Source organism: Manacus candei, unplaced genomic scaffold (assembly GCF_025592945.1).
Source record: "Manacus candei isolate 608988 ecotype Guabito, Panama unplaced genomic scaffold, ASM2559294v1 h1tg000093l, whole genome shotgun sequence".
In the NCBI taxonomy this organism is placed as follows: Eukaryota; Metazoa; Chordata; class Aves; order Passeriformes; family Pipridae; genus Manacus; species Manacus candei.
The window spans coordinates 3,093,691-3,118,817 of NW_026138141.1; the positions used below are offsets into that span (position 1 = coordinate 3,093,691).

The following is a 25,127-nucleotide window of genomic DNA, read 5'->3' on the forward strand; positions in this document are numbered from 1 at the left end:
TGGGAATTAAAAATAGAGTCTGAAAGCTGATCTTTTACTACTTACATAGTGGATTCTTGGAGACCGTCTTAAAAGGCTTAGACAAGGCTGTGCACAACAATTGTACTTATCTTTGTACTACTGGAGGATTCTTAGGTGATGTGCTGCTATATTACCATTTATTCTAATACTGTAATTACTGTAGAATTTGGATCAACTGTAGTAATTATGTACATCTAAGGCGTGCTTTAGCAGCTTTGACAATGGGATTCACTACAGAGGGTCTACCTGTCATAGCTGCCAGAAACTATACCATTCTATGGAGCTTCTAATACCAGTATCATTATAATTACCTTGCTAAAACAGGCAAATAAGTTTGTGAAAGCAATAAATATGACAGAAAAGGAAGAGTTTCTCAGTATTGATGTAATACGTATCTTAAATGAATAAGCTTTTAAATTTTAATAACAATATATTTAATTTTAACTCTTAGTTTTCTGTGTTTGTAAAGCAGGGCGATTTATCACAGCAAAGCATAAATGTTTTGAACTTGAAATATGGCAGAAAAGTGAGGTGCTGTCAGTCTGATTTGTTTCAACTAGCTGAAGAAATATTTTCCCATTGGTTTCCTGCCAACATCTATATAAATAGAAATTGATATTCAAATAGCAAGCCTAACAATTTTTATTAATGTACAGTGCCCTCCTAGATATTTATTGCTGCATTACAACTTCTGGTTTGTATGAATCAGGTTTCATTGTAGTTTATTAGTAACCAACTGGGATTATTTGGCTCTAGTGTTTACAAACTATAATTCATCATCCTCTTATCTTTTATTTATGAGACAATGTCAAATGAAAGAAGCAAATTATGCACTGGTTTTGGTTGGAAGAGCTCTGCACTCTACAGTGTATTAACTTTGCCATGAAGCGTCAGTGTTCAGTGTTCTGCTCTGACTACCATGTACATCCAATCTGCCTTCATCTCACACCAGAGGAAAAAGTAGACTCTTCAGCAGACTCTCACATTCTGGCAGCTGTGACTCTAGAAACAGTTTTAGAAAAACCCTGACCCGTTAAAGTCAATGGGAGAATTGCCATTTATATCAGAGAAGCCAAGATTTTATCCCTTCTGTTCACAATGTTGATACTTAGTTGACACCTGTGCTAAGCAAATAGAAAGCAGAAGAGAGTAGATTCCTTCTGTTCATCCTTCTCTCATGGGGAATAATTTTCAGTACAAAGAAAATATTTGAATATTCTGAAATGGAACTCTTTAAATCCTGCTTCTTCCATTTTTGTAACTGTCATCCCAAAGTAAAACATTTTAAGAAAAGAAAAATTATACTACCATGTTTTCTCTGATGTCATTGCATCTTTTACTGAAGAATAGTTTTAGCTGCTAGGAAAGCTGGTCATTTTCTTTCTGGATTTCTTAAATTACTAGAATGACAACTCCATTTAATCATCAGATTCACACTGTGCTAGTATGAAGATGACATGTATTTACGAGAAAAAGCAGTTGCAAAACTAATTAAACAAAACAATAAAGGGAATGAAGGAAATCAGAGATGAGCGTATACTTTATTAATAGCATGTCAAAGCACTTTGTGCCAGTAAATGTTATATTTTATATTATAGTATATTATATAGAGATTATTAGTGGCTCCAGTATGACATTACTAAAGTAAATGACAATACATTTATTGTTGTGTAATAGTCTAATTGTCACTCTTATAGAAGACTTCTATTTCATATTATAAATTTCTTGCGTGATTTTAAAGGTTCTTTTGCAATTATCTTTGCAATTCACACGCTAAAACAGTATTACAAACAGTATCTTAGTATGACGATCTCCTGTAAGAATAAAATGCACTTATCTGTGTTAAGTCAGGTTCTTAACCTCTAAACATTTGCAACAAGGCAAGATCTACTGAAGGGAATATAGTTTTGATCATGTTTTCTGTAAGGTCGCTTACCGAAGAATTGCTAGTTAATACAGACTGGATAGGGTTGGATAAATTACCCAATGTAAGTTCCTTCCCTTCCTGTTCCTCTCCCCTTAAAAATTGCTTTAAAACAATTTCCTTCCATTCTTAGTGGAAAAAAAATCTCCTCAGTACCAAAAATATTTTGTATATGGATATTGTATATTATTACTAATGATAACAATACCATGCATACGGAGCTCTGATTAAGTTAGTTGTGATGGTTAAAAATTTTACACAGGAAACATACCTTAAATTTAGCGATTTAACACTATATGACATCTGAATCCTGATGCATATGTTATGGTGGAATAGCTTGCTCGATAGATCTTTTCAGCAGACTTGGAAAAATTTGAGTTTTAATTTTACCCATAGTATTTATTTTCAAAAACACCTTGTCTATCTTAACAGCAGTGTGGCCCCAAACTATGAAATGAAACAACTATAACCCTTTTTTTACACTACTTGTGTTTTGTAGAACTTCTCATTCTAGGACTTATCTGAAGTGTACAGGGCAAAGAAGAGAGATGTGAAGTTTTTAATGAAAAGTATTATGCAGACATATATGTGATTCATTATCTAAATGGTATGTGAAAGTGCATTGGTTTTGCAGTTTCCCTGGTTTTTGTTTGTGTTCTCACAATACGGTATTTATTTGCAATCATGAATACATCTTCTTGAATCATTCTTGCCTTCAACTAGACCTCAGACACTGCAGTGTTGTTAGCGCCAAAGTGGGACATGCAGTCTAAGAAATTCAATTAAGATTTTCTGAAATTTAAAGCAAAAAGAGTCAGAGAGCCCAGAAGTCTTTTGCATTAAGACTGTCCTGCTTTTCAGCGGAATGATATGGCCCTAAATGACTTGACATTTTTGATCGTATATCTTTCTGGTCGATGGCAAGTTAAATCTGAGTCAGCAGTGCCCTGGCAGCCAGGAGGGCCAACCGTGTCCTGGGGGGCATCAGGCAAAGCATCGCCAGCCGGTTGAGGGAGGGGATTGTCCCACTCTGCTCTGCACTGGGGCGGCCTCACCTTGAATATTGTGTGCAGCTTTGGGCACTGCAATATAAAAAAGACATTAAGCTCTTAGAGAGCATCCAAAGGAGGGCAATGAAAATGGTGAAGGGCCTTGAGGGTAAGCCATATGAGGAGCAGCTGAGATCACTTGGTGTGTTCAACCTGGAGAAGAGACTGAGGGGAGACCTCATTGCAGTCTACAACTTCCTCATGAGGGGAAGAGAAGGGGCAGGCACTGATCTTTTCTCTGTAGTTATCAGTGACAGCACTTGAGGGAATGATCTGAAATTGTATCAGGGGAGGTTTAGGTTGGATATTAGAAAGAGGTTCTTCACTCATAAGGTGGTTGGACACTGGAAGAGGTTCCTGAAGGAGGTGGTCACAGCACCAAGCATGACAGACTTCAAGAAGCCTTTGAACAATACTCTTGGGCACATGATGTGACTCTCAGGGAAGGTCCTCTGTGGGCCAGTACTTGGACTCAATGATCCTTGTGGGTCCCTACCAACTCAGCATATTCTGTGATTCTGTGTTCTTTCATGGTCCTTCTGAATCCTGTCTCCTCATTTCCATCTCGGCTTCACCCAGAAAGCACTGTTACTTTGGATGAACACTGTCAAAGCTTTTGCCTACATTGATTGCATCAGCCAATAAAATGCAAATTCTACAGGGCATCATGGAGAGCTTGAACGACCTATGGTGTACTAAAGACTTTCTGGAGTTGTGTCCTGACAGTAGAGACAGTGGCTTGCCAGTCAGCAGACACTGTAGGTAGCTTCAGGCTGTATTTGTAATGTCACAAGGGCATTGTGCTTGTCATATGAAATTATTACTGACAGTTGATGAGAAATCTGAAGCGGTGAAATGATTAAAATCACACCTGTGATCATATTATCAATAAAAATTAAAATTACCTGTCTCAACTGACTTTTTCTGCTGTCATGTACTGTGCACCATTTCCATGGCAATGAAACATTTACACAGTTTATCCTAGTTTTAGATAATGTATTCTCCTCAGGTGTATGTTTTTTATCATCATCCATTTTAATGTATGAATGCTGACGTTGTAGGTGATTGCAGATGTGCCATAATCCTTAGTTTCTGCAAATAGTCTCTCCCTTCCCATTCTTGCTACTCAGGTATTTATAGCTCTGTCACAAAGCCATTGACAGAATGTTGTAGATGTCAATGTATTCAGAGTTTTTTTGAAAAGACTTAGTAGATGCATTGATACAGAAATAATATGAAAGGTTTATCTAATATAGTACATTCATTCCTAGACTTCAATTCTATATGGCTAATATATTTTTATGGACCATACAATTTAAATGCATTTTTTCAGAATGTTTTAATAACTTAGTAGGACTACTGAATATTTAAAATATCCAATACTTAATGATGCATACTTTTTTATTTTGAAAAATATGTTAATGAAATTATACTTATTCTTAGTTTACTCAACACTTCAAATCAGTTTAAATTGTCACAGTGTTCACAGAACCATAGAATGGTTTGCGTTGAAAAGGACCTGAAAGATTATGAAGTTCCAAATCCCCTGCCATGGGCAGGGACATCTTCCTCCAGATCAGGGTGCTCAAAGCCCCATCCAGCCTGACCTTCTACACTTCCAAGGATGGGGCATCTCCAGCTTCTCTGGGCAACCTCTTCCACTGTCTCACCACCCTCACAGGGAAGAATTTCTTCCTAACATCTAATATAAACCTACTCTTTCAGTTTGAAGCCATTCTCATTTGTACTGTCGCAACATGCCCTTGTAAGGAATCCCTCTATGGACCTTCTTGTAGGACTCCTTCAGATACTGAAACACTACAATTAGGTCATCCCAGAGCCTCCAGGCTAAACAACAGCAATTGTCTAGTCTATTCCTTGTAGGAGAGGTGCTCCATCCTTCTAATCTACTTGGTGACCCTTCTCTAGACTTGCTCAAGCAGATCCATGTACTTCTTATGTTCAGGACCCCAGAGCTGGATGCAGCACTCTGAGTGAGGTCTCAAAAGAGAAGAGTGGAGAGGCAGAATTACCTCTCTCAACCTGCTGGCCATGCTGCTTTTGATGCAGCCCAGGATACAATCGGCTTCCTGAGCTGTGAGTGCACACCGTTGGCTCATGTCCAGCCTCTCAGGCACCAGCATCCCCAAGTCCTTCATGGCAGGGCTGCTTTCAATCCATTCATCCTCTGAGTCTACATTGAGTTTGCTCCAAACCAGGTGCAGCATTGTCTTGGCCTTGTTGAATATCATGAGGTCCCCATGGGTCCACTTCTCAAGATTTTCCAGGTCCCTCTGGATGGTGTCCTGTCCTTGAGGTGTGTCAACTGCACCCTTGCCTTGGTGTCATCTGCAAAGTTGCTGAGGCTACACTTGATCTCTTTATCTATGTCATTAATGAAGATATTAAATAACACTGGCACCAGTACAGACCCCTGAGGGATGCTTCTTGTCACTGATGTCCACTGGGATTTTGAGCCGTTGATCATTACTCTTTAGATGCAACCGTCCAATCGGTTATCCAGTGAACTGTCCAAATATCAAATCCATATCTTTCTAATTTAAAGAGCAGGATGCTGTAGAGGACCATGTCAAAGCCCCTACAAGTCCAGACAGATGACATCTGTAGCCCTCCCCATGCCCACTGATGTGGTCACTCCATCGTAGAAGACCAAAACCTTGGTCAGACAGAACTCACCCTCAGTGGACCGTGTTTGAGGAAGGCCACGGTGAATCTGGAGCTGAATGCTCGTTGTCTTGAATAACTTCCCTGTCCTCTATGTACCTTACCATAGGTTCTAGGAAGATTTGCTCCATGATCTTCCCAGGCAGAGGAGAGGCTGACAGGTCAGTAGTTCCCAGGGTCCTCATTTTCTACTGTTTTTTAAGATGGGTGCAATATTTTCCTTTTTCCAGTCACCTGGGACTTCACCTGACTGCCATGGCTTTTCAAATATCATGGAGAGTGGCTTGGCAACTACACCAGCCAATAGCCTCAGGAGTCTGGGATGCATCTCACTGGGGTTCCTCAGGTGTTCATGAACATTATCTTTACTTACAGTGAGAGGGCTTTAGCTACCCCAGTCTACATCTTGTGGTCCTTCCAATTGAGGGGTGTGGGAAGAGAGGTCGCCATTAAAGACAGAGAATAATAATTTCTTGAGTACCTCAGCCTTCTTATCCATTGTTACCAGTTTACTAACCTTGCTTATCAGAACCTTCCCTTCTTTGACCTTCCTTTTTCTTGCCAACATACCCATAGAAATCCTTCTTTTCATTCTCTGGGTCCCATGCCAGTTTCGGCTCCAGATTCACTGTGACCTTCCTGATCCAATCCCTACACAACCAGACTGAATCCCTATACTCTTCCCAGAATATCTGTTCATGCTTCCATTGCCCGTGCATCTGTTTCTTGTCCACTAGTTTGACCAGCAGTTCTCTATTCAGCCATGCCTTTCTTGCCTGATGTCTTGTTAGCTTTTGTATTCTATGGAAGATGTCCTTAAAGATCTGTCAACTCTGACCTCTTCCCTTGTCCCTGAGGGCAGTTTCCCAGTGTACTCCATTGACTAACTCCCTGCAGAGCTGGAATTTTGCTTTCCTGAACTTCAGGACATTCACTTTTCTCTTCAATTGACCCATATTCCTGGGGACTGCAAACTTCATCAATGCATGTTCACTGTAGCCCAGGCTGCCTCTAGTCTTGACATCCCTGATTAGCTCACGTACACTGGTGACCATCACATCCTGTATTGTGTCCCCTCTGGTTGGTATATTTTATTAACTGGCTTAAGAATTTATCCTTCATGCATTCCAGGAGTCTCCAGGATTGCCTACCTCTGCCACACTACTTTCTCAGCAGATGACAGGTTGGTTGAAGTCCTCCAGCAGGATGACATCCTACAGGCTGGAGCAAAAAGGTTTTGTCAATAGGCTCTTGGTGTAGAGGGCAACCTCTCCACCTCTCCTTTCATCCCTGTCCTTTCTGAAAGGTCAGTAGCCATTGACAGCCATGCTTCAGTCCTGAGATTTGTCCCATCAAGTTTCAGTAATGGCAACAGGGTCATAACTTTCTATCAGAACTGTGGCTTCCAGCTCCTCCTGTTTTTTGAACATGCTACATGTATTGGTGTACCTTTTCTGAGCTGATGGATGTGTTGCCTTCCTAGAGGAATGCCTCTTATTTCCTTTGAGATATTTTCCTGGTGTTTCCCTGTTGGCTTCTGTTACTTCGGGGCCCCTGCCTCATCTCCATAAGACTTGAAGTGGTCCAGTGTGGCTAGCACCTCTCCATGTTGGGATTCAAGGGGCCCTCCCTAGCACTCTGTCCCTCTAATATTAGTCCATTATTCCACAGCTTGTCAAGGGTTATATTATCACCCCCATAACATTTAGTTTAAAGCCATAGAGCCATATATTGATGGATGAGGCTCATTTCTTTCTTGCGGTTCTGTTGCCTGCAACCATTTTGATCTACTCTCTTCAGTCTGACAGGGCCCTCTTGATCTGAGTCTCTTTCTGGTGCCTGCTCCTGTCTCTACAGGGCTGGGGCATAGTTCCACCAGTCAATCTCACCATCAAAGTCCCTGATACATCTTAACCTTTCTACCTCCTCTCTCAGGTGTATGACAAGGCAGAGCAGATTATCCACCTAGTCTCACCTCACACAGGTGTTGTCTCTACTGTTCCGTACCAGCACCAGGCTCTGGTATTCCTTGTAGCCTGTAACCTTGACAGCTGCACGTTTTCATGTGGGTTCCATTTGTGTCACAACATCTTTTCTAGTGAGTGCTGAGGACATGGCTAGCCACCAAATGAAAATCATTGCTGAGCTCTTTCCAAGGAAGTGGTGACCATCACCTGAGCTCACTGCACAAACTTCCACAGGAACTGTCACACCATAACTGTTTACCCACTCTGGTCACTTGTGCTCCCCAGAGGCTGTTCTTGAATGGCTACAGGGTGCCCGCTGTCACTCCTGTCCTGGACTGTGCAGAAGAGTCAGAGCTGCCTCTCCTCAGGGCTGCAGTGCTTAAATACTTCCCACTCATGGGCCTTGAGTGCCTCTCTTATCACTAATTTTCACGTCTTGCTGCCTCAGAAACTCTCCCCACAGTCCCTCAGTGTTATTCTTGGATCCAGAGTGTGTACTGGAGCAGTTCACCTCACAATCTTTGCTGAAATGTGTTTAATACTGAAAAGCTAATCAAAGAACAAAGTTCTTCATACATGAAAATGTATGAAGTCTTTTGGTACAACTAAATGAGATATATTTAATGGGGTTCCTATGTCACAGATCCACATTTTTTTCAGGACAGCTGTATCTGGGATATAAGGATTAAGAAAGAGAGGAAAATGCGCATGTATGAGTCTGAATTTTAACTGTTCACTTCTCAGCATTGGAGCCCCCTGGTCTAGTGGTTAGGATGCGGCGCTCTCACCGCCACGGCCCGAGGTTCGATTCCCGGTCAGGGAACTCCCCCGGGCAGATGGAGCTCGTCAGCCCTGTAAGGCCATCCATCTAAGAGAAGGTCACTCTAAACAAACCTACGTCCTGAGGACCTCACTGCCACCGTCTGAGCTCACTCGGCCCCGGTAGATGAACCTCAGGATTAAAGGGTGGGCTCAGTTCAGCGCACAGTGTGTCTCACCTAAAAAATCCACTGCGCAGGCTCGAAGGGTAATGACCTTTCCCAAACCTTTGTTCACGAAGACTGGCCATGAGAGTTCTCAGCATTGTGCCTACCTGCTTCACCTCTTACAAGACAAAGTTATTAGTTACTTCAATATTTCCATCATGATTTTTTGTCTTCAATAATGTTTAAGCTGTAAAAATGATAATTTGTAATAAAGATTGCTGGCCAAAATATATTTCACTATCATCAAGCTTTAAATTTTTTTTCCATTAACCTTTCTTCCTCTTTTTTCAAATGTCAAGTAGTTCTATAAGAAAATTTTGTAGCCTCCAAATATCACAGTTTTATAAGATTGTAAACTCCACTGTTCCGTAAAAGAAATTTATTTATTAGTAATTTTTTTCTGAATCAAAAGTAACTTATTTGAAATTAGTATTTAATAACTAGTACTGTAAAATACAATAAATAGGACTTAACAGGACATTAACTTCTGAAACTGGGAGTCCACCTAAAAGCAATGAAATACTGCACAGTCACCAAAGAAAACACACCACTGATGACCAATCCTTTGTCTCCTGTACTTATAAAATCATGGAGAACGAAAAATATTTTCTTAAACTCACACATCTCAGTTACTATTATCAACAATTTTCAAAGCATATTATGATAGCTCAACAGAATCCTATCTTTTAATGGGATTATTTAAGAGAATGTAGAACTTCATGTTTTATGAGATTGTATGTTACACTCAAACACTTTTTATCATGAACGTGGTGTTGAAACTCTGAAGTACCATAGCTTAGCTTTGTTTGAGTATGTTTGAGAAATTCAACAAAGTGAAAAAGCTAAAACTTAAACAGATCATTAAAAAGAATCTAAATCTGTAAGGATAAAGATAAAACAGGGTAGTGACTAAGGGCGATAAAACAAGTCAGGATTTGGACTCACCTGCTCAACAGTGAACAAGCTTTCAGTAAGTATATTCAAGTCATAGGGCAAAGAATAGGGAGGAGATGATAGCAAGTTTTTTAAATTATGAATATAAATGAAATAGATGAAAAAGGATTTCTTTTAGAATTTATGCATCATAGGAAAAACAAAAGAAAAAAACTTCAACAGAATTTGGATTGGGGACTTTGCTTTAAAGAGATCTGAGATTCTGCCTTGTTTAAACTTTTGTTATTATCCTCATTTTTAAAATGCGCTTTTTTGAAACCAACTACTAGTTATTGCATATTTTTCTTTATTTTTTTGTCCTTAACTTTGTGTACAATTTTAATTCATAGTGTAACAAACTGATATTAGAGAAGCTAAGCCTTCTGTTGAAAAGGGGGTTTTTATATTTCCCATAAAGTACAAATAAATAAAAATGAAAGTTGTTTTCCACAGGTCTGATTTTGAGTTTTCCCAATCAAACTTTTCACTTTGTTCTGTTAATAAATGGGATAATTAGGTTGCATGTGCAAACATATAAGTCAGCAGGTGAGTTTTTCAGCATTCTTTTACAAGAGGAGAAGAAATGTAAGGGGGCTCCAGGAGGGTACTGGAGTTATACCACTGAATATCTCTGGAAATGTCTCATTCTTGACCCATCTCAGTTTTTGACTATTCTTACGACTTTCTTTTCTTATTCTCCACACTACTACTAGGCCCTGAAAAGTTATCAATTTGTGTGTGTACTTACTACAACAGTGAATGTTCAATGAAATATTGCTTCCCATCTCATCTGATTTCAATTTAATAGTGTAGGATGTCTCCTTATTGCTCAGGCCTTCTCTTTTCTGTGTCTCTTTCTTGAATCTTGGGTGACCATTTCTGTGCTGATCATGTCCACTTCCTTACTTTTCCTGATCTTTATCTTGGGAGTATGTACAACACCTCTCTTAGGACAAGATATTTTGCAATTTTCTCTTTTAAATTAAAGGGATTCTTTTTTTTTTCCTGTCCTCACTGCAAAATCTTGATATTTGTCTTAGCTGTTTCTTCTCTTCATTACTAAAGAGACACCTCTGCATCTGTTCCATATCCTGCTTAAAGCCCTTATGATTAACCTATAACTAGAAGTGTACACTAGTCCTTTCTTCCTCCCTGCCACACACAGATCCCTCTCTGGGTCTTGTCCTGTAATATGCATGGCCAGTCTTTGCGAGCGAAGATTTGGGAAAGCTCATTACCCTTTCAGCCTGCGCAGTGGATTTTTTAGGTGAGACACAGTGTGCGCTGAACTGAACCCACCCTTTAATCCTGAGGTTCATCTGCCGGGGCCGAGTGAGCTCAGACGGTGGCAGTGAGGTCCTCAGGACGTAGGTTTGTTTAGAGTGACCTTCTCTTAGATGGATGGCCTTACAGGGCTGACGAGCTCCATCTGCCCAGGGGAGTTTCCCTGACCGGGAATCGAACCTCGGGCCGTGGCGGTGAGAGTGCTACATCCTAACCACTAGACCACCAGGGGTCCCCTGTCCTGTAATAAGTGACATTACAAAAGTCATCTAAGTATAGTCCCACTGCTTATTCTAATAGTCAGAAAATCATTAAGTGCATTTGTATCATTAGGTGTTGTGTGCAAACTTCCTTCTTTCTCCGTCATGCTGGACATCTTTCCTTGTGTTTATCGTGCCCTTCTAATTAAGGACAGCAATAAGACCAACACAACCCTCTTTTCTTAGAAGAAAATTCTGACTTCTTTGAAGCATTGTAGTTACGAAATTCATGTTCTCTTTAACGGTGCACCTATTTTCCTTACTCTGCAGCTGATCTCTTTTCTGGGTCATAAGTTCTAGGAGCTGCAGCTTAGCATTTTGACTCATAATTAGGGTTCATTTTATGTCACTAAATTAAATACAACGATGTGCTTTAACATTTTCACAGGCTACATAGACACAAGTCACAAATAACAGCCATAGTATTCATATTATGAATAATGAGGCACACCTATGGATAATTTAGTAAAGGAAATAGTAAATTTTGTCTCGGAGAGAAAATGTTTGACAATTGCGTTTTCTATTCTCATTTGCTCTTGAACTCACCATTGTTGCTGCAATAATGTTCTTGAAATCGAATTTTCTGTCTCTGTTATTGTGTTCCTATCCAGTAGATGTAAGATATATCTAGAAGCTGATGGAAATGGATCGAAAGCAAAACTGAGAAGCATCGTGCTCCAGTGAGCATCTACTTCAGTTTTGTCTCAAGTAGACAAGGAAATACAAAAACTTTAAACGCAGAAAATCTTTGTCTGCCTCTACTCTTATATGTTCTTGCTTCATTAACAGTCTCAAAAAGTATTTTGTGGTTGATTCTTCTAAAAGTACTTTTCACATTTAGTTTAATCTACAGCAAACAATCAGCAAAATCACTTGTAATCACCATTCTCCCTGTTCAGTAAACATAATAGATCAAGTATGTTGTTTGGTCACTATATAACATACCATACAGCAAACTTAAGTTAATGAATTTTCCAAAATGGTAAGCTCTAAATATATAATATTCTATACAGTAATCACGCATTATTTCCCATACTCAAAACACAAACCTGATATAAAAGATTATAATTATCACTATTTAAGAAACATGTAAATAATCACTTCCATTTTATAAAATTAGCACATTCACTCTGCCCTCAAACTTGGTAAGGAAGAACATTCATGCATAAAATAAAGTTTGTTTGCTTTACTGTTTTTCTATTAAGAACCACATGTGAGTTATCTTCCCCTGTGTTATGAGGGAAGAATTTAAGGAAGAGCCTTTAAAACACAAATGTTGCTTTTTTTGTGGCCTGACAGGTTTTGACATCACTAGTCATCATTCCACAGGTAATTCTACGGGTAATTGTTCAGTCAATTCATTTGATGTACAATTTGTTTTATAACTAAATATCACTTTAAGACTTTTTTTTCTTTTGATGGATGAATTTTTGCTTCAAAGTGCCGACATTATTGTGAAAGAGTTCACCATCTTAATAAAAATTGTTTGTTCGGATCCCATATATTTTTTCCCGTATTTGAAAAAAAACCTAATAAAAATGAAGATGTTTTATGTATAAAATTAAAGTTCATGTAACATACACATAAGCAACTGTTACATCTATTATACCAAAATATGCTTTTTCAGTTTAAATAGTACATATATGGAATTTCTGAAAACTCTTTGTCATTAGTTGTTCTATTTGTGTTGAAATGCATTACATAAAAAATAGTGTTAAATATATTTTGATACACCAGACTTTCTATCACTTTTTTATAGGAAGTAAGCAGTATCATTTTGTTCTGCTATCAAGAGTTGTGAATAAGAAACATGACAAATCAGATAGACTTCCTTAAATTTTAGTGACTTGCTCAGCTTTTTAAAGAAAGATTGTTTAAAGTTCTATCCTTGAGCTTTTGAATATGAGGTCATCATATTCAGATTCAAGAACATTGTTTCCAGGACACTTTTTTTTTTTTAAATCAAGTTCTTGCACCTGCTGAGTTTTAATTACCATGCATTTCTTCATGAAATGTTGTGGACATGTATGAAATTTTTCAGTGGTAATGATTTTATGAAAATAAAATGGGGTAAGACAGTGTTATATAGAGTAGGAAAGAGGAAGCTAAAATTTTTAACACGGTACAAGACAGGTAAGACCTAAAAAGTGAAATCATGGATGCAAGTTTATTCTACAACCTGTAAAAGGCACATCCATTGAAGATAAAGTGAAACTATGTATAGCCCTACCTCCTGGTTTATTTTGCTCTCTCTTTTACTATATGATGATATATACAGAATCTACAAATTAAGTCTTTCTCTTAAATCAGGCAGAAAGCTCATAAGTAAATAAACAAATAAATAATATCTCATAACTTCTTTTTTTTTTTCCTTTTTTGTGTAACATTAGGAAATGCTTGTTTACCCAAATAGAGGACATTTTTTCCTGGGAATATCTAAAGTTTTTAAATGTCTAGAAAATTAATAGGAGTAAAATGAAGTTTCAAAGGTCCAGGATAGAAATCCTCTACTGTTCCTGAATGTTATTCAGCAAATTAAATACATACATTGACCCAAACTTGTGAAAGTTAAACTGTCCACTTAAAAGACCTGACAAGTCACTAAATCTATTTTTCTCCTGTAGTATTTGTTTAATCTATTGCATTCAAAAATCTTACATAGTCTTCAAATAAAATTTAAAACTCTAAAGAAAAATTTGTTCTTTCATTCGTTACCAGAAAACCTTACCATTCTGAAGAATTCAAGGATGGAACTACTATTGTCAGTGTTGGCAATATTAGCACAGCACTGTTGTGTATCTGATGACAGAGGAATTTAAGTGCAACATAAGGGCATGATCTAAAATAATTCTATATGAATAAATGAGTATATAAATGTTGTCATTTTTGAAGGTACAATATGATCTAAGAGCCATTCAGGGACTTAAAGGGGTGAAAAGTTCAATTTCTAGATTTCCTAGAGCAAAATAAAGGCATCTGTACCTTTTAATATGTAGGACTGAGTCTTGACCTTAACTGAGAGTAAATCTGGAGAAAATTATTTCTGTGTTGGAAGAAGAGGAGATGTTTGGGGGTTTTTTTATCACCAAATTGAATTTAAACATGTAACAGCTGTCTAAAACTTCTCAAAGTGTTTGAGGGTTAGAATATCCTGAATGGAAAATATCCATGATTAAAAGAGATCCAACGCAGGCACAGATGTTTTGTCACAGATTTATATATGTTTAATACATTCTAAAATGTATTTTCTTATAATATATCATACATGAAAAATCAAACCCCACAACTTAAAAAAAGTCAGTCAAGGTTTCCTGTAAAACCTAAATTTGGAATTGGTACGGTGTGTGTAAAAACATCTGTCATAGATAGAACTCAGTTACATACTCGTGTCTTTTAATCACATTTTTCACAAAAGATTGTTAATTCTGTATTTCTTATCTTTTGGCTAACAATACAAAACACAGAGTAAATTGCAGAAATATGAGCCATCTCTCCCACAACTACATTTAGTGAAAGCTCTACTCTGAAACTATAGAGAGCTATAAAACTATTTATAATGAAAAAACCCAAAACCCTGGGCATCAAATATTGATCACACAAAGCTAGCTGATACTTTATAATTTTATCTTTAATCTCTTTGCCTCAGTTTCCCTTGTGTAAAATGACAGTATATTGCCTCATCTCATTAGATTATTCTGAAAATCTACTAATTAATATTAGTAAATATCTAGACTCTCACAACAAAAACACCACAGAAAATTCCATAGGATGGTTAATAATTCTACCTTCAAAGAAAAACTTGAATAATTGTCAGTAACATGGGGCAGTGAATAAAACTGGAAAATATTGAATACTAACTTTCTTTAACTCAACTCATAACAGCTGGAAATCATTAATTACAAGCCGTTTTTCATGCCTGAATATGCTTTTAGAAAAATAAACAAGTTTCTGAATATCTGGGTAGAAAGTATATTTTTGTCTTTTCTCCAATTACATAGTTATTTTACAAAAGGATATTCTGTTTCATGTAAAGCTTACTTTGAAATATATACATAGTGGAAATCTTAAATATGAATCCCTGACTTTGCAGCTGTCTTGTTTCATGTAGTGTATTTCTGCATGTAATGTTTTCATGAAGTGTTCATATAAAAAGAGGAGTCTGTTATACAAGACGCGTCTGCCATGCTGCTGATTAATGACATAGACAAATTTCTCTTCTCTTTCTAAAGTTCATGCATCTGCAGTTGTGAAAATTTTGACATTTTTAGAAAAGTGGTTTGAACTCATAATTTTTAATTGCTTTTTTTTTCCTGTCTGTGCATAAATTCTATTCTCCATTAATGAGGGTTTCCTATGCACATGAATACTAGGACCAAAAAAAAATCTTTGGTATTTTGTTTTTAAACAAAAGTGAGGACTTATTTATCAACATCAGATGTGTCTCTGCTCATCAGCGAGATAAAAAACAACTAATTTTGCAGCTTTTTTCATTGATAATGCTTCAGGCTTTTATGAAGCTTTTGCTTCATGATGCTTTATGATGAGTAGTATCATATAACACTATAAAATACCAGGATTTCTTAAACAGTGTTATCTGAAATGATGTAACAGTACTAACCTGATTTGTTTTTACATATTATGAATGATGTGTTATAAGCTAACAAAATACTACTATAATTTTTTATAAGTGGTTTTGTAGCACTACTTTTAGTAAAGGGAGTTTTTATCTGAACTTTTCAGGAAAGAGTTCCACAATTTTTGTTTTAGAGAAACAATCTGAAGAGAAAGATTTACATCAAAACAATTAACTTATTAACAGATCTCTTGGGAAATTCTTTTCTGGAAGAGTTTACTAAGGAATGGGGCATACTGGATCAGAAACAAGCCCTTCAACCAAGACCAGGGAAGTTTATAAAATAAATTTCTATACCTTAATTGGAAGACAATTTTTTGATACAGGAAGTAATGAATTGAATTCTTTGGGGGTTTGTAGAAATTCAGACAAGATGATTAGAAAGGTTCCCTAGGGTTGAGAAGATTTTGAACCATTTCTCTACTACATAGAGCTTTGCCTTTACTATGGGTTTCAGCACAATAATTTCTAATAAGTTGTAGAGTAGATTTTGCAACAGTGCTTAAGTCGACTTTAACACTGCTCCCATGGAGGCATCCTCATGCTCAGTGAAGCAGCTCTAAGTTAGTACTGAGTGCCCCTGAGAGTTCTACCTGAAGGACAATAATGCACATTTAAATAGTTAATTTGAGAAGTTAGTTGCCATTTTTATACTACTAATAAACTTACAGGTATGGTGACTTTTAGGGATTTAAATGTAAAAAGGGATGTATTTGCATGATAGCATTAAAAAAAATAACAAAATATTTTCATGTCGGAGAAACCTTCCCTTCTAATCACATTTTACCAATCTAATATGACCAATTTAATATGACCAGTACAGACTGATGATTAATAGAGGGATAAACTGGGACAGGAAGAAATTAGTCATCACGTAAGTTTACCAAAGTTTAATTATGTTTTTTCTTTCCAATCAAAGTAGTCTTTTAGCAAAGCAATACCCTTAGAATTACCAGAATAAGAATGACAACTACCAATTTTTTTTGAGACTTTGAACGTATTACATTTTCTTCTAGGATAAACATTCAAAGGAAGATCAGGGAAATATATCTTCAGAATAATGTTATGCACATAATGAATTTGGATTTTGATCTTATCCAGTATCAGTCTTTGATGGTTGTGTACCTCTGTCTATCAACAATATCTTGTTTTTACCAACTGTAAGAGGATTTTTTGTAAAATGTTGGCTCCACCAGAGTTCTAAAAAAAAAAAATAAAAAGATAAAATTGCATATGTAGTCCATAATTTTGTGCATGCTTACTTTTTCATCCATTGATGGATGTCTCATAGTACTCCAAAAAATAAGTAAGGAGTTGTGATATACTGGTTGCATGGTGTAGCAGGTAGTGTTTTCTGTATCCTTTTTTGTTGTTGTTGTTTGGGATTTTGGGGTTTTGCTGTATCTTTTTTGCTTTTTATTGCTATGTTTTTTAATTCAGTGTAAATTCCTAATACTTAACTCCCTATTCCCAGAAATGTAAAAAGTCTTCTGAGAAGTTTGAAGCATCAGCTCCATGCATGAGCCTCCTATTCATTAATATGATTTCATGGCAGGTCCATACATAATAGAATGGTTGATCTTCTCTGGAACTGTCTTTGTTACAGTTTCAATTAAAGCTATTTGTTCATAATTATGTTAGTTATCTAGTCTTTGACTAACTTGCTTGAGTTCATTGGGCCTTTTAGCAGTATTCAGAATATATACTCATGAAAGATTAATAAAATTTAGCTGAAAATAAGTTCAATCTTTTTCTGTTTCTTTCCACATTTATTGCAAGGTTAAATCAGAAGATTTATGAGAGTTCGAATGGAAAAACTTAGTGATTTCATCGGCATGGCAACTACCAGATCCTTAACTATTAATTAATTAGTTAGTTATTAGATCGCAGTCTGCATTCAAGATTATTTCATTGCTGCTGCTATCTAAATCAGAGCTTCCCAAACCTGAGGAAGGCCTAATATCACGTTGTGGAAACATTTCTAACTACCCCACTCCAAATAAACTACACATATTGGATTTCAGAGTGTTTTATCCCAACACAACTGTACCACTTGTGCAAAATTCGTGTCTTTTATCCTACTTAGCTGTCAGAATAAGGTTATTATAAATCACAAGGCCTTGGCATCTGTAACTTTGGCAGCCTACCAAAGGGTTTAACCTGACTTCCTAAAAATGAATTGGTTATTAAAATATTACAAAGTTAATTAGGAACCAGAGGCAGCGTAAAGATAAAAAAAAAGGACCAATCTTACAACTGGTAAAAACAAGATATTGTGGATAGAAAAAGGCACACAACCATCAAAATCCCCTTTCAGAGCCTTCCAAGTAGTAAACATCTTATTATTTGCTTTGGGAGAGGCAAGCAGTTTCCAGCTCCTGCTTGTCTTTATTCACCTGAGTGCCAAGAGAGCAGCAACAGTAGGCACAGCTCTGCAAAGCAGGGTCTACCAATTGCCACAGGAAGATGTGACCTAGGCAGGGCACATCCCCAGTACATATGGCCAATGCCAGCGGAGCCGGTCCATGATGGTGACCAGGGTCATTGGCAGCCTTGAAACCAGGAGGCATGTCCACAGTGACAAGTCAGGTCATGCTCCTGGATCAGTATAAGATTCTGGATGAGCAGTGACAAGGCCAGGCAGTGGCACAGATGCAGCAGGGAAGCCTACCTCAAGATGGCAGCAAGGACAGGAGTCTCCCCTTGAAATCAACTCCCAAACAAAGAGGAGGAGCCAGGGATCGGCACAGCTTCCTAGCAGAGATTTTTTCAAAGAGCTCCTTTCGAAGCCAAACACCTGCATTATTATTATTTAAGCTGACCCTGAGCACAGGCATACAAACCTCTGGAGTAAGAAGAAATGCACTCGAGGTCTGAATGCTGAGTTTAGTATTTATCAGCACCTTTCTTCGGGACCACAGTTGGCAATGCTTTTCAGTTCCATCTGCTCCATATATCTACATCACACTACATTCAAAATCTTGTAATTGGCAAAAAGTAACTCATTGCATATTATGAAACAAGAACTTATTGTGAGTTGAACTAACACTTTCTGACAGTAAATTTTAACAAAATAATTACAATAACAGTCTGGAGAAGGACAATGAAGCTGGTGAAGAGGCTGGAGCAAAATTCTTACAAGGAGTGGCTAAGGGATCCAAAAGAAAAGGAGGTTGAGGGGAGATGTTTTGCTCTCTACAGCTACATGAAATAAGGTTGTAGCAAGGTAGGGGTCAGTCTCTTCCCCAGGTAATAAGTGACAGGACAAGAGAAAATGACCTCAAGTCGTGCCAGAGGAAGTTTAGATCAGATATTAGAAAAAAAGTCTTCACAGAAAGGGTTGTAAAGTGTTGGAACAGGCTACCCAGAAAAGCTGGGGGGTCACCATCTCTGTGTGTGTTGAATAAACATGTATATGGCTTAAAAAACTTGAGGACATGGTTTAATGGTGAACATGGTGATGACACTAGTTTGATGGTTAGACTTAAAGATCTTCAAAGTCCTTATAATTCTATGATTCTCTGATTTTATGAATTAAAACTCAGATATTATTGTTCCAGTTGCAAAACACTAGCACAGTTTTCACATTAAGATGCTGTTCAAATTTTGTTACTCAAATTTTACTGTTTAAATTGCATAGAAATATCTCATTAATAACATAAGTTAAATTGCTAAATCAACAGCCTTCCCAGTTTATTCCCAACAATCCTCAGGAATTGTCCAGTGACCATTTCAACAAGGGTCATTTGGCCCCTTCATCCCTGCTAAAACAATGTAAGCCAGCCTGAGCCACAGCAAACATAACAACATTCTGGGACTCTCCATCATTGAGACATTTACAGAACTATCATGTCTTCAATTTTTGTTTTTCATGCTACAAGAAAAATAGGGCACATAACCTAACTTAAATTGACATGCAAGCTTTCTCTGATTTAGAGCTCCTGACAATGCTTCCTTGAAGTCCTGCTTAGGTTTTACCTAGAATCACAGAATGGTCCAAGTTGAAGGGGACCCTTAAAGATCATCTAGTCCAACTACCCTGCCATAGGCAGAGGCACCTTTCATCAGACCAGGTTACTCAAAACCCCATCCTATCTGGCCTTGACCTCTTCCAGGGATGGACAGTCCACAACTTCTCTAGGCAACTTGCTCTGGCACCTCACAATTCTCGTAGTGAAGAAATCCTTCCTTATAGTTAATCTATATCTACTTCTTTCAGTTTAAAGTCATTCCCCCTCATTCTATCAGTACATGTCTTTGTAAAAAAATCTCTCTCCATCTATCCTGTAGGCCTCTTTAAGTACTAGAAGGCTGTAGTAAATTCTCCCCAGAACCTTCTGTTCTTCAGGCTGAATAACCCCAACTCTCCCAGCCTGTCTTCTTAGGAGAGGTCCTCTGGCCCCCTGATCATCTTTGTGGCCCTCCTCTGGATTTGCTCCAACGTCCTTCTTGTGTTGCGGGCTCCAGAGTTGGACACAGTACTTCTGGTGGCACCTCATGAGGGCAGAGTAGATGGGAAGAATTACCTTCCTTCACCTGCTGGCCATGCTTCTTTCAGAGCAGCCCAGGGTGCATTTGGCTTTCTGGATTGTAAATACGCATTGTTGGATCATGTTGAGCTTCTTGTCTATCAAGTCCTGAGTCCTTCTCTTCAGGGTTACTCTAAATTCATTCCTTGACCTGCCCACACTTTTGTTTAGAATTGCCCAGACTCAGGGGCAGGACCTTTTAATTGGCCTAGTTGAGCTTCCTGAGGTTCCCATGAGCCCACTCTCAAGCCTGTTGAGGTCCCTCTGAATAGCATCCCTCCCCTCCAGTGTGTTGACTGCACCACAGGGCTTGCTGTCATCGGCAAACTTTCTGAAGGTGCACTCGATCCCATTGCCCATGTCACCAACAAAAATGTTAAACAGTACCATCCCAATACCAACCCCTGAGGAACATCACTCATCACTGGTGTCCACTTGGACATCAAGCCATTGAACACAACTCTTTGAGCACAACCATCCAACCAATTCCTTATCCACAAGTAGTACATCTGTCAAATCCGTGGCTCTCCAGTTAAGAAACTAGGCTGTTGTGTGGGAAAGTGTCAAAGACTTTGAACAAGTCCAAGTAGGTTATTTCAGTTGCTTTTCCCATATTTGTCAAGCATGATTTTCCCTTAATGAAGTCATATTCACTGTTACAAACCACCTCATTTTCCATGTACCTTAGAAGAATTTCCAGAAGGATCGGTTCCATGATCTAGCCAGGCAGAGAGGTGAGACTGACTGGTCAGTACTTCATTAGGTCTTCCCTTTTTACCTTTTTAAAAATTAGTGTTATCTTTCTCCTGTTCCAGTCAGTGGGAACTTTCAACTGTCACAACTTGTCAAATATGTGGCATAACAGTGGCATAACGACTTCATCCATCACTTTCCTCAAGACCCACAGATGCATCTAATCAGGTCCTGTGGACTTGTGCACCTTCAGGTTCCTTAGATGGAAACTAAGGAAACTGATCTCCTACAGTGGGCTGTTCTGCATTCACTCAGTCCCTGCTTTTGCCTCTTGTGACTTGGTCAATGTGACTGGAACACTTGACAGTGTAGATTGAGGCAAATAAGTCATTGAGTACCACAATCTTCACCATGTTGTGGCTAACAAGTTCTCTCAATTTCTTCCAGACAGGGCCCACATTTTCCCCTGGTCTTACTTTTATCACCAGCCTACCTATTAGGATCTTTTCTTGTTGCCCTTGACACCACTGGCAAGATTTAATTCTATCAGGGTTTTAGCTTTCCTGACCTGATCTTGGACAGTTTCTCTGTATTCCTCCCAGGCTACATGTCCTTGTTCCCACCTTCTGTAGGCTTCCTTTTTGTGTTGGGTTTGTTCAGAAGCCCCTTGATAATCCACACAGGCCTCCAGGAATTTTTGCCTGACTTCCTCTTTGTTTGGATGCATTGCTCCTGAGCTTGGAGGAGACGATGCTTGAATATTAATGAGATTTCTTAGGCCCTTACTCCCTCCAGGGCTTTATCCCCAAGTACTCTATCAAGCAGATCCCTGAAGAGCCCAAATTCCTCTCTTCTAAAGCCCAGGGCAGTGAGCTTTCTGTGTGCCCTGCTTTGATGTTCTAAAAATCTTGACTCTTTGTGTATTGAGATATTTGGGTGCATAAAGGCCTACATGTGGTTTATTTGCATTTTATATTATTAATTAACTGTCAACATAGTTAGTTTTTCCTTTGAAAACTGGTTACAGCAATATAATACAATGTATTTGGTTAATGTATTTTTTTTGTTTTTAGACAAATAATTTTTCCTGCATAAGTTATTGAAGTGTTCAAAACTTATGATGCATAGAGAGTTTCTCCTCTGTGCTTTTTTTGCAAAGGTAACTTAACTATAGCATAAGTTTTTTGTATATTGAAAAGTCGAAGCACAAAATTATTTATTTAAAGACAAAAATAATAATTTAGAAGGTGTACAAAATACAGGATAAATCTTTCAGGGTGTTTACCCTACACTTTCGTTTTGGTAAGCATTATTGTATTTGACCATCAACCCAAAATATTTGGTATACTTGGTTTGGGTCAAACAAAAGTTTTCATATAGATATCCTTTACAGAATTCATTTAAAAAACCCCCAACAATATCCACTGCAGTCATTTGTTTGTAGCTCCTCACTTTTTAATACATACATACATACATACATACATACATACATACATAAACAAATAGCTAGTTCTGAGTACCAAATTAACAGCTCAGTTTCTCAGGTGAGATTCATTTTCGCCAAAGCCAACCTTAAAATTGACAAAGGGAAAGAAATATTTCCAGACATTAAAGGCACCTCTTTAATTTAACCAAATTTGTTCTCAATGTAGTGCAGTCTTGACAGAATTACTCTGTGCTGTTCTGCAACTTTTGTGAAGTGTGACAGTTGTTCAACAGAAGCAAGTACTAGGTGGATGTCAGTCCTTGATTGTCTCTCTGAGTCTCATGAGAAACTCCAGACACCTTTGTCCCCATGTTAATAACCCCACCAAAAGGCTCATGCTTTGAGTTCTGACTAATTTCCTAGTGGAAATTTTAAAAAGTGTGAGCCAGTGGAGAAAGAGATTCTTCTGGTTTCAGGCCACGCTATCTTCCCTTGCTCACCTCCTTAAAACTGATAGAAGATGACAGTGGCCTATCTGTCTGCCACCAGAAATCTACTTGGTTCAACTAGGCTGCATCATGAGGGCACTTTTATATAATGATTTTTTTTTTGTCGGTGAATCTCTTTGCTCTCTTTCATACAGAACAATGTCACAGTATTTCCCTAAAGGTAAAAGTGTTGTTTTATTCCTTTGTTTGTATCTACAGACCTCTCACAAAGACAAACTTCCCATAGTCCTCTTGCCTGGATCACTGAATGAGATGGAGTTGGAGGTTCAAGTTTCTGTCTCATATAACAGTAATTAAAATGGACTCCTCTGGAGTCTAATCAGGTCATCACAGTTTGCACTTAGTGTTGGTTGATTTGCCTTTTTTACCTTAGTTTAGGTAAGCTAAAAAGGGAGAGCTTGTCATTGTATTTCAACCCTCTTCCACATTTTTTTTCCTGATTACTGTATATATAAACACTGTGACAACTGTTGTTTGTGATCTGCAAACTTAGTCAGAACTTTTATTTTTATTTCTACTCCACTGGAAAATGTGGTTCATTCTCCTTTTAGAATAGTGTTCCATGGCCGCACTTACATTTTTCACGTATATTGAAGAACTTTACTAAGGGGAACACTAAGTTCTTCAGAAAATTTCCTTTTTCACTATTAGTTTTTTTTTTAATTCTATTTGCAGCCATCAATTGTGAGTGTATTGTAAAGATACTCTATGCTTATTTTAAGATACATTTGCATACATTCTATTTTACAGTAACAATAGTGGTCAGTGAGCAAAGCTGTGTTTATGATAGCTAACAAAGATTCACTTTTCACAAAGAGTTTGACATCCTTAAAATCACCTGGTTCTTTGACTTATATAAAGGAAAAAAAATAAGCAGCCAAATTAAAGTTTAAAGATGGACATCTCTGATGTTCCTAGTTATTCATTTTTAACATTAACAATACCACATTCTGTTATTGCAGTTTTTGATTCACAGCCTTAAATAGGCTTCGAAAAACATAATAGAACATCTTTAATTAATTCCCCAAAACTCATATTTAGGGATAAATAATAATCCATCAGCTATTTCATTGTCTAACAGGACCCATGAGAACTTGACAGTCTTAATCACTTTAGCCATTTATACCTTCATTTTCAGCTTTGTTTCAGTTGAGCTATTTAGTAGGGTTTATCTATATTACAGTATCTTTTTTTAATCACACTTCGTAGCTGTAACACAGAAACTAATTTTAGGTGCAAAACATAGTATCTCTGAAACACAGACATCCATGGCATAAGCACATTAGAATGACAAGTTACCTGTCACTGAGCAATATTTGTCTCTGTAATGAGCTGAGGCATTGCGGAACTGTGACTCTAGTAAAATTAGGAGCCACCAGCAGCAGAACAACAGAATTCTAAACCTAGAGAACATTCATTTGTTTTGCTACAGGTGTGTGGAAAATCACACAGATAAGGTACTGGACTTTTACAGTATAATGTGATTGACTATCATCTACCAACCTATCTGTCACATCCAACTTTAAAAAGCAGGATGTGTGTTTGCAGTTTAGTGAACCAGTTTAGTTTTAGCATAATTCAACACCAAAACCAGCAACCTAGCACCACCAGTAAGTCATCATGGAGAGCTTGCATGATAGCTTGCAGTGTTTGTATTCTCTGATTGGGTTTTAGATTTATTTTAGATCCTGCCACATCATATCAATCTTGGTCCAGTTAAAACAGCACTGATATGTGGTTTTAGCTTTTACCTTTGGTACTGTATCTAGTTCTTTTAAAATATTTTCTGTATATGAAATATAGGGATATGACTAGGAGGTTCTTGGAGTGTATGGAGGACACCTTCCTGTCACAGCTGGTAAATGAACCTAGCAGGGGTGTAGCCCTTCTAGACCTGCTGTTTACAAACAGAGAGGGGCTGGTGGGAGCTGTGGTGGTTAGATGCCATCTGAGGTACAGTGACCATGAAATTATAGAGTTTTCAATATTCAGTGAAACAAGGAGAGGCATCAACAAAAACTCTACCCTGGACTTCTGGAGGGCAGACTTCAGCCTATTTAGGATGCTGATTCACAGAGTGCCTTGGGAAACAGCCCTTAAAAAGAGGGGGTTCAGGAAGAATGGATTTACCTCAGGAAAGAAATTTTGAGCACATGGAAGCAGGCCGTGCCTATGTGCTGAAAGATGAGCTAGCAGGGAAGACAACCAGCCTGTCTGGGTAGAGAGAT

General features: G+C 37.9%; 1 protein-coding gene across 22 annotated transcripts in view; it reads left to right on the forward strand.

Moving 5' to 3' along the window:
• The window catches only part of PTPRD (protein tyrosine phosphatase receptor type D), a 1,149,573-nt gene that overhangs the window by 513,149 nt on the left and 611,297 nt on the right, over positions 1 to 25,127 (forward strand). The window lies entirely within an intron of this gene.